Genomic DNA, 9,761 nt, shown 5'->3' on the forward strand with positions numbered 1-9,761 from the left:
GGTCATGGAACATTGTGATGACAAGAATTCTGGAGCATTGTGATGACAAGGGCCATGGAGCATTGTGATGACACGGTCATGGAACATTGTGATGACAAGAATTTTGGAGCATTGTGATGACAACGGCCATTCAGCATTGTGATGACACGGTCATGGAACATTGTGATGACAAGAATTCTGGAGCATTATGATGGCAAGGGCCATGGAGCATTGTGATGACACGGTCATGGAACATTGTGATGACAAGAATTCTGGAGCATTGTGATGACAAGGGCCATGGGGCATTGTGATGACACGGTCATGGAACTTTGTGATGACAAAAATTCTGGAGCATTGTGATGACAAGGGCCATGGAGCATTGTGATGACACGGTCATGGAACATTGTAATGAAAAGAAATCTGGAGCATTGTGATGACAAGGGCCATAGAGCATTGTGATGACACGGTCATGGAACATTTTGATGACAAGAATTCTGGAGCATTGTGATGACAAGGGCCATGGAGAATTGTGATGACATGGTCATGGAACATTGTGATGATAAGAATTCTGGAGCATTGTGATGACAAGTGTCATGGAGCATTGTAATGAAACTTTTCATTGTGCACCGTGATGACAAGAGGGATGGAGTATTGTGATGAAACTGGTCCTGGAGCATTGTGATAACAAAAGCCATTGAGCATTGTGATGACAGGCATCATGGAGCAATGTGAAGAAAGGGGTCATGGGGAATTGTAATGACAATAGAGAAATATGATGAAAATGGTCAGCAAGCAAAGTGATTAAAGTGGTCATTTAGAATTGTCATGAAAAACTGTATAGAGCATTGTGATGAAAAAGGTCATGGAGAACTGTGATGACTAGGGTCATGTAGCATTGTGATGACACGGTCATGGAACATTGGGATGACAAGAATTATGGAGCATAGTGATGACACGGTCATGGAACATTGTGATGACAAGAATTCTGGAGCATTGTGATGACAAGGGCCATGGAGCATTGTGATGACACTGTGATGGAATATTGTGATGACAAGAATTCTGGAGCATTGTTATGACAAGGGCCATGGAGCATTGTGATGACACGGTCATGGAACATTGTGATGACAAGAATTCTGGAGCATTGTGATGACAAGGGCCATGGTGCATTTTGATGACATGGTCATGGAACTTTGTGATGACAAGCAATCTAGAGCATTGTGATGACCAGGGCCATGGAGAATTGTGATGACACGGTCATGGAACATTGTGAAGACAAGAATTCTGGAGCATTGTGATGACAAGAATTCTGGAGCATTGTGATAACACGGTCATGGAACATTGTGATGACAAGAAATATGGAGCAATGTGATGACAAGGGCCAAGGAGCATTGTGATGACATGGTCATGGAACATTTTGATGACAAGAATTCTGGAGCATTGTGATGACACGGTCATGGAACATTGTGATGACAAAAATTATGGAGCATTGTGATGACACGGTCATGGAACATTGTGATGACAAGAATTATGGAGCATTGTGATGACACGGTCATGGAACATTGTGATGACAAAAATTATAGAGCATTGTGATGACACGGTCATGGAACATTGTGATGATAAGAATTATGGAGCACTGTGATGACACGGTCATGGAACATTGTGATGACAAGAATTCTGGAGCATTGTGATGACAAGGGCCATGGAGCATTGTGATGACACGGTCATGGAACATTGTGATGACAAGAATTCTGGAGCATTGTGATGACAAGGGCCATGGAGCATTGTGATGACACGGTCATGGAACATTGTGATGACAATAATTCTGGAGCATTGTGATGACAAGGGCCATGGTGCATTGTGATGACACGGTCATGGAACTTTGTGATGACAAGCAATCTGGAGCATTGTGATGACCAGGGCCATGTAGCATTGTGATGACACGGTCATGGAACATTGTGATGACAAGAATTCTGGAGCATTGTGATGACAAGAATTCTGGAGCATTGTGATGACACAGTCATGGAACATTGTGCTGACAAGCAATATGGAGCATTGTGATAACAAGGGCCATGGAGCATTGTGATGACATGGTCATGGAACATTGTGATGACAAGAATTCTGGAGCATTGTGATGACACGGTCATGGAACATTGTGATGACAAAAATTATGGAGCATTGTGATGACACGGTCATGGAACATTGTGATGACAAGAATTATGGAGCATTGTGATGACACGGTCATGGAACATTGTGATGACAAGAATTCTGGAGCATTGTGATGACAAGGGCCATGGAGCATTGTGATGACACGGTCATGGAACATTGTGATGACAAGAATTCTGGAGCATTATGATGACAAGAATTCTGGAGCATTGTGATGACACGGTCATGGAACATTTTGATGACAAGAATTCTGGAGCATTGTGATGACACGGTCATGGAACATTGTGATGACAAGAATTCTGGAGCATTGTGATGACAAGGGCCATGGAGCATTGTGATGACACGGTCATGGAACATTGTGATGACAAGAATTCTGGAGCATTGTTATGACAAGGGCCATGGTGCATTGTGATGACACGGTCATGGAACTTTGTGATGACAAGCAATCTGGAGCATTGTGATGACCAGGGCCATGGAGCATTGTGATGACACGGTCATGGAACATTGTGATGACAAGAATTCTGGAGCATTGTGATGACAAGAATTCTGGAGCATTGTGATAACACGGTCATGGAACATTGTGATGACAAGAAATATGGAGCATTGTGATGACAAGGGCCATGGAGCATTGTGATGACATGGTCATGGAACATTGTGATGACAAGAATTCTGGAGCATTGTGATGACACGGTCATGGAACATTGTGATGACAAAAATTATGGAGCATTGTGATGACACGGTCATGGAACATTGTGATGACAAGAATTATGGAGCATTGTGATGACACGGTCATGGAACATTGTGATGACAAGAATTCTGGAGCATTGTGATGACAAGGGCCATGGAGCATTGTGATGACACGGTCATGGAACATTGTGATGACAAGAATTATGGAGCATTGTGATGACACGGTCATGGAACATTGTGATGACAAGAATTAAGGAGCATTGTTATGACAAGGGCCATGGAGCATTGTGATGACACGGTCATGGAACATTGTGATGACAAGAATTCTGGAGCATTGTGATGACAAGAATTCTGGAGCATTGTAATGACACGGTCATGGAACATTGTGATGACAAGAAATATGGAGCACTGTGATGACAAGGGCCATGGAGCATTGTGATGACATGGTCATGGAACATTGTGATGACAAGAATTCTGGAGCATTTTGATGACACGGTCATGGAACATTGTGATGACAAGAATTATGGATCATTGTGATGACACGGTCATGGAACATTTTGATGACAAGAATTCTGGATCATTGTGATGAAAAGGGCCATGGAGCATTGTGATGACACGGTCATGGAACATTGTGATGACAAGAATTCTGGAGCATTGTGATGACAAGGGCCATAGAGCATTGTGATGACACGGTCATGGAACATTTTGATGACAAGAATTCTGGAGCATTGTGATGACAAGGGCCATGGAGAATTGTGATGACATGGTCATGGAATATTGTGATGATAAGAATTCTGGAGCATTGTGATGACAAGTGTCATGGAGCATTGTAATGAAACTTTTCATTGTGCACCGTGATGACAAGGGGGATGGAGTATTGTGATGAAACTGGTCCTGGAGCATTGTGATAACAAAAGCCATTGAGCATTGTGATGACAGGCATCATGGAGCAATGTGAAGAAAGGGTTCATGGGGAATTGTAATGACAATAGAGAAATATGATGAAAATGGTCAGCAAGCAAAGTGATTAAAGTGGTCATTTAGAATTGTCATGAAAAACTATATAGAGCATTGTGATGAAAAAGGTCATGGAGAACTGTGATGACTAGGGTCATGTAGCATTGTGATGACACGGTCATGGAACATTGGGATGACAAGAATTATGGAGCATAGTGATGACACGGTCATGGAACATTGTGATGACAAGAATTCTGGAGCATTGTGATGACAAGGGCCAAGGAGAATTGTGATGATATGGTCATGGAACATTGTGATGACAAGAATTCTGGAGCATTGTGATGACAAGGGCCATGGAGCATTGTGATGACACGGTGATGGAATATTGTGATGACAAGAATTCTGGAGCATTGTTATGACAAGGGCCATGGAGCATTGTGATGACACGGTCATGGAACATTGTGATGACAAGAATTCTGGAGCATTGTGATGACAAGGGCCATGGTGCATTTTGATGACATGGTCATGGAACTTTGTGATGACAAGCAATCTGGAGCATTGTGATGACCAGGGCCATGTAGCATTGTGATGACACGGTCATGGAACATTGAGAAGACAAGAATTCTGGAGCATTGTGATGACAAGAATTCTGGAGCATTGTGATAACACGGTCATGGAACATTGTGATGACAAGAAATATGGAGCATTGTGATGACAAGGGCCATGGAGCATTGTGATGACATGGTCATGGAACATTTTGATGACAAGAATTCTGGAGCATTGTGATGACACGGTCATGGAACATTGTGATGACAAAAATTATGGAGCATTGTGATGACACGGTCATGGAACATTGTGATGACAAGAATTATGGAGCATTCTGATGACACGGTCATGGAACATTGTGATGACAAAAATTATAGAGCATTGTGATGACACGGTCATGGAACATTGTGATGACAAGAATTATGGAGCTCTGTGATGACACGGTCATGGAACATTGTGATGACAAGAATTCTGGAGCATTGTGATGACAAGGGCCATGGAGCATTGTGATGACACGGTCATGGAACTTTGTGATGACAAGCAATCTGGAGCATTGTGATGACCAGGGCCATGGAGCATTGTGATGACACGGTCATGGAACATTGTGATGACAAGAATTCTGGAGCATTGTGATGACAAGAATTCTGGAGCATTGTGATGACACGGTCATGGAACATTGTGCTGACAAGCAATATGGAGCATTTTGATGACTAGGGCCATGGAGCATTGTGATGATATGGTCATGGAACATTGTGATGACAAGAATTCTGGAGCATTGTGATGACACGGTCATGGAACATTGTGATGACAAAAATTATGGAGCATTGTGATGACACGGTCATGGAACATTGTGATGACAAGAATTCTGGAGCATTGTGATGACACGGTCATGGAACATTGTGATGACAAGAATTCTGGAGCATTGTGATGACAAGGGCCATGGAGCATTGTGATGACACGGTCATGGAACATTGTGATGACAAGAATTTTGGAGCATTGTGATGACAACGGCCATGGAGCATTGTGATGACACGGTCATGGAACATTGTGATGACAAGAATTCTGGAGCATTATGATGACAACGGCCATGGAGCATTGTGATGACACGGTCATGGAACATTGTGATGACAAGAATTATGGAGCATTGTGATGACACGGTCATGGAACATTGTGATGACAAGAATTCTGGAGCATTGTGATGACAAGGGCCATGGAGCATTGTGATGACACGGTCATGGAACATTGTGATGACAAGAATTATGGAGCATTGTGATGACACGGTCATGGAACATTGTGATGACAAGAATTAAGGAGCATTGTGATGACAAGGGCCATGGAGCATTGTGATGACACGGTCATGGAACATTGTGATGAGAAGAATTCTGGAGCATTGTGATGACAAGAATTCTGGAGCATTGTAATGACACGGTCATGGAACATTGTGATGACAAGAAATATGGAGCACTGTGATGACAAGGGCCATGGAGCATTGTGATGACATGGTCATGGAACATTGTGATGACAAGAATTCTGGAGCATTTTGATGACACGGTCATGGAACATTGTGATGACAAGAATTATGGATCATTGTGATGACACGGTCATGGAACATTTTGATGACAAGAATTCTGGATCATTGTGATGAAAAGGGCCATGGAGCATTGTGATGACACGGTCATGGAACATTGTGATGAGAAGAATTCTGGAGCATTGTGATGACAAGGGCCATAGAGCATTGTGATGACACGGTCATGGAACATTTTGATGACAAGAATTCTGGAGCATTGTGATGACAAGGGCCATGGAGAATTGTGATGACATGGTCATGGAACATTGTGATGATAAGAATTCTGGAGCATTGTGATGACAAGTGTCATGGAGCATTGTAATGAAACTTTTCATTGTGCACCGTGATGACAAGGGGGATGGAGTATTGTGATGAAACTGGTCCTGGAGCATTGTGATAACAAAAGCCATTGAGCATTGTGATGACAGGCATCATGGAGCAATGTGAAGAAAGGGGTCATGGGGAATTGTAATGACAATAGAGAAATATGATGAAAATGGTCAGCAAGCAAAGTGATTAAAGTGGTCATTTAGAATTGTCATGAAAAACTATATAGAGCATTGTGATGAAAAAGGTCATGGAGAACTGTGATGACTAGGGTCATGTAGCATTGTGATGACACGGTCATGGAACAATGGGATGACAAGAATTATGGAGCATAGTGATGACACGGTCATGGAACATTGTGATGACAAGAATTCTGGAGCATTGTGATGACAAGGGCCAAGGAGAATTGTGATGATATGGTCATGGAACATTGTGATGACAAGAATTCTGGAGCATTGTGATGACAAGGGCCATGGAGCATTGTGATGACACGGTGATGGAATATTGTGATGAGAAGAATTCTGGAGCATTGTTATGACAAGGGCCATGGAGCATTGTGATGACACGGTCATGGAACATTGTGATGACAAGAATTCTGGAGCATTGTGATGACAAGGGCCATGGTGCATTTTGATGACATGGTCATGGAACTTTGTGATGACAAGCAATCTGGAGCATTGTGATGACCAGGGCCATGTAGCATTGTGATGACACGGTCATGGAACATTGTGAAGACAAGAATTCTGGAGCATTGTGATGACAAGAATTCTGGAGCATTGTGATAACACGGTCATGGAACATTGTGATGACAAGAAATATGGAGCATTGTGATGACAAGGGCCATGGAGCATTGTGATGACATGGTCATGGAACATTTTGATGACAAGAATTCTGGAGCATTGTGATGACACGGTCATGGAACATTGTGATGACAAAAATTATGGAGCATTGTGATGACACGGTCATGGAACATTGTGATGACAAGAATTATGGAGCATTGTGATGACACGGTCATGGAACATTGTGATGACAAAAATTATAGAGCATTGTGATGACACGGTCATGGAACATTGTGATGACAAGAATTATGGAGCACTGTGATGACACGGTCATGGAACATTGTGATGACAAGAATTCTGGAGCATTGTGATGACAAGGGCCATGGAGCATTGTGATGACACGGTCATGGAACTTTGTGATGACAAGCAATCTGGAGCATTGTGATGACCAGGGCCATGGAGCATTGTGATGACACGGTCATGGAACATTGTGATGACAAGAATTCTGGAGCATTGTGATGACAAGAATTCTGGAGCATTGTGATGACACGGTCATGGAACATTGTGCTGACAAGCAATATGGAGCATTGTGATGACAAGGGCCATGGAGCATTGTGATGATATGGTCATGGAACATTGTGATGACAAGAATTCTGGAGCATTGTGATGACACGGTAATGGAACATTGTGATGACAATAATTCTGGAGCATTGTGATGACAAGGGCCATGGTGCATTGTGATGACACGGTCATGGAACTTTGTGATGACAAGCAATCTGGAGCATTGTGATGACCAGGGCCATGTAGCATTGTGATGACACGGTCATGGAACTTTGTGATGACAAGAATTCTGGAGCATTGTGATGACAAGAATTCTGGAGCATTGTGATGACACGGTCATGGAACATTGTGCTGACAAGCAATATGGAGCATTGTGATGACAAGGGCCATGGAGCATTTTGATGACATGGTCATGGAACATTGTGATGACAAGAATTCTGGAGCATTGTGATGACACGGTCATGGAACATTGTGATGACAAAAATTATGGAGCATTGTGATGACACGGTCATGGAACATTGTGATGACAAGAATTATGGAGCATTGTGATGACACGGTCATGGAACATTGTGATGACAAGAATTCTGGAGCATTGTGATGACAAGGGCCATGGAGCATTGTGATGACACGGTCATGGAACATTGTGATCACAAGAATTCTGGAGCATTGTGATGACAAGAATTCTGGAGCATTGTGATGACACGGTCATGGAACATTGTGATGACAAAAATTATGGAGCATTGTGATGACACGGTCATGGAACATTGTGATGACAAGAATTATGGAGCATTGTGATGACACGGTCATGGAACATTGTGATGACAAGAATTCTGGAGCATTGTGATGACAAGGGCCATGGAGCATTGTGATGACACGGTCATGGAACATTGTGATGACAAGAATTCTGGAGCATTGTGATGACAAGAATTCTGGAGCATTGTGATGACAAGGGCCATGGAGCATTGTGATGACACGGTCATGGAACATTGTGATGACAAGAATTTTGGAGCATTGTGATGACAACGGCCATGGAGCATTGTGATGACACGGTCATGGAACATTGTGATGACAAGAATTCTGGAGCATTGTGATGACAAGGGCCATGGTGCATTGTGATGACACGGTCATGGAACTTTGTGATGACAAAAATTCTGGAGCATTGTGATGACAAGGGCCATGGAGCATTGTGATGACACGGTCATTGTAATGAAAAGAAATCTGGAGCATTGTGATGACAAGGGCCATAGAGCATTGTGATGACACGGTCATGGAACATTTTGATGACAGGAATTCTGGAGCATTGTGATGACAAGGGCCATGGAGAATTGTGATGACATGGTCATGGAACATTGTGATGATAAGAATTCTGGAGCATTGTGATGACAAGTGTCATGGAGCATTGTAATGAATCTTTTCATTGTGCACCGTGATGACAAGGGGGATGGAGTATTGTGATGAAACTGGTCCTGGAGCATTGTGATAACAAAAGCCATTGAGCATTGTGATGACAGGCATCATGGAGCATTGTGAACAAAGGGGTCATGGGGAATTGTAATGACAATAGAGAAATGTGATGAAAATGGTCAGCAAGCAAAGTGATTAAAGTGGTCATTTAGAATTGTCATGAAAAACTATATAGAGCATTGTGATGAAAAAGGTCATGGAGAACTGTGATGACTAGGGTCATGTCACATTGTGATGACACGGTCATGGAACATTGGGATGACAAGAATTATGGAGCATTGTGATGACACGGTCATGGAACATTGTGATGACAAGAATTCTGGAGCATTGTGATGACAAGGGCCAAGGAGAATTGTGATGATATGGTCATGGAACATTGTGATGACAAGAATTCTGGAGCATTGTAATGACAAGGGCCATGGAGCATTGTGATGACACGGTGATGGAATATTGGGATGACAAGAATTCTGGAGCATTGTTATGACAAGGGCCATGGAGCATTGTGATGACACGGTCATGGAACATTGTGATGACAAGAATTCTGGAGCATTGTGATGACAAGGGCCATGGTGCATTTTGATGACATGGTCATGGAACTTTGTGATGACAAGCAATCTGGAGCATTGTGATGACCAGGGCCATGGAGCATTGTGATGACACGGTCATGGAACATTGTGAAGACAAGAATTCTGGAGCATTGTGATGACAAGAATTCTGGAGCATTGTGATAA

The sequence above is a fragment of the Balaenoptera acutorostrata genome, chromosome 7 (assembly GCF_949987535.1).
Source record: "Balaenoptera acutorostrata chromosome 7, mBalAcu1.1, whole genome shotgun sequence".
Lineage (NCBI taxonomy): Eukaryota > Metazoa > Chordata > Mammalia > Artiodactyla > Balaenopteridae > Balaenoptera > Balaenoptera acutorostrata.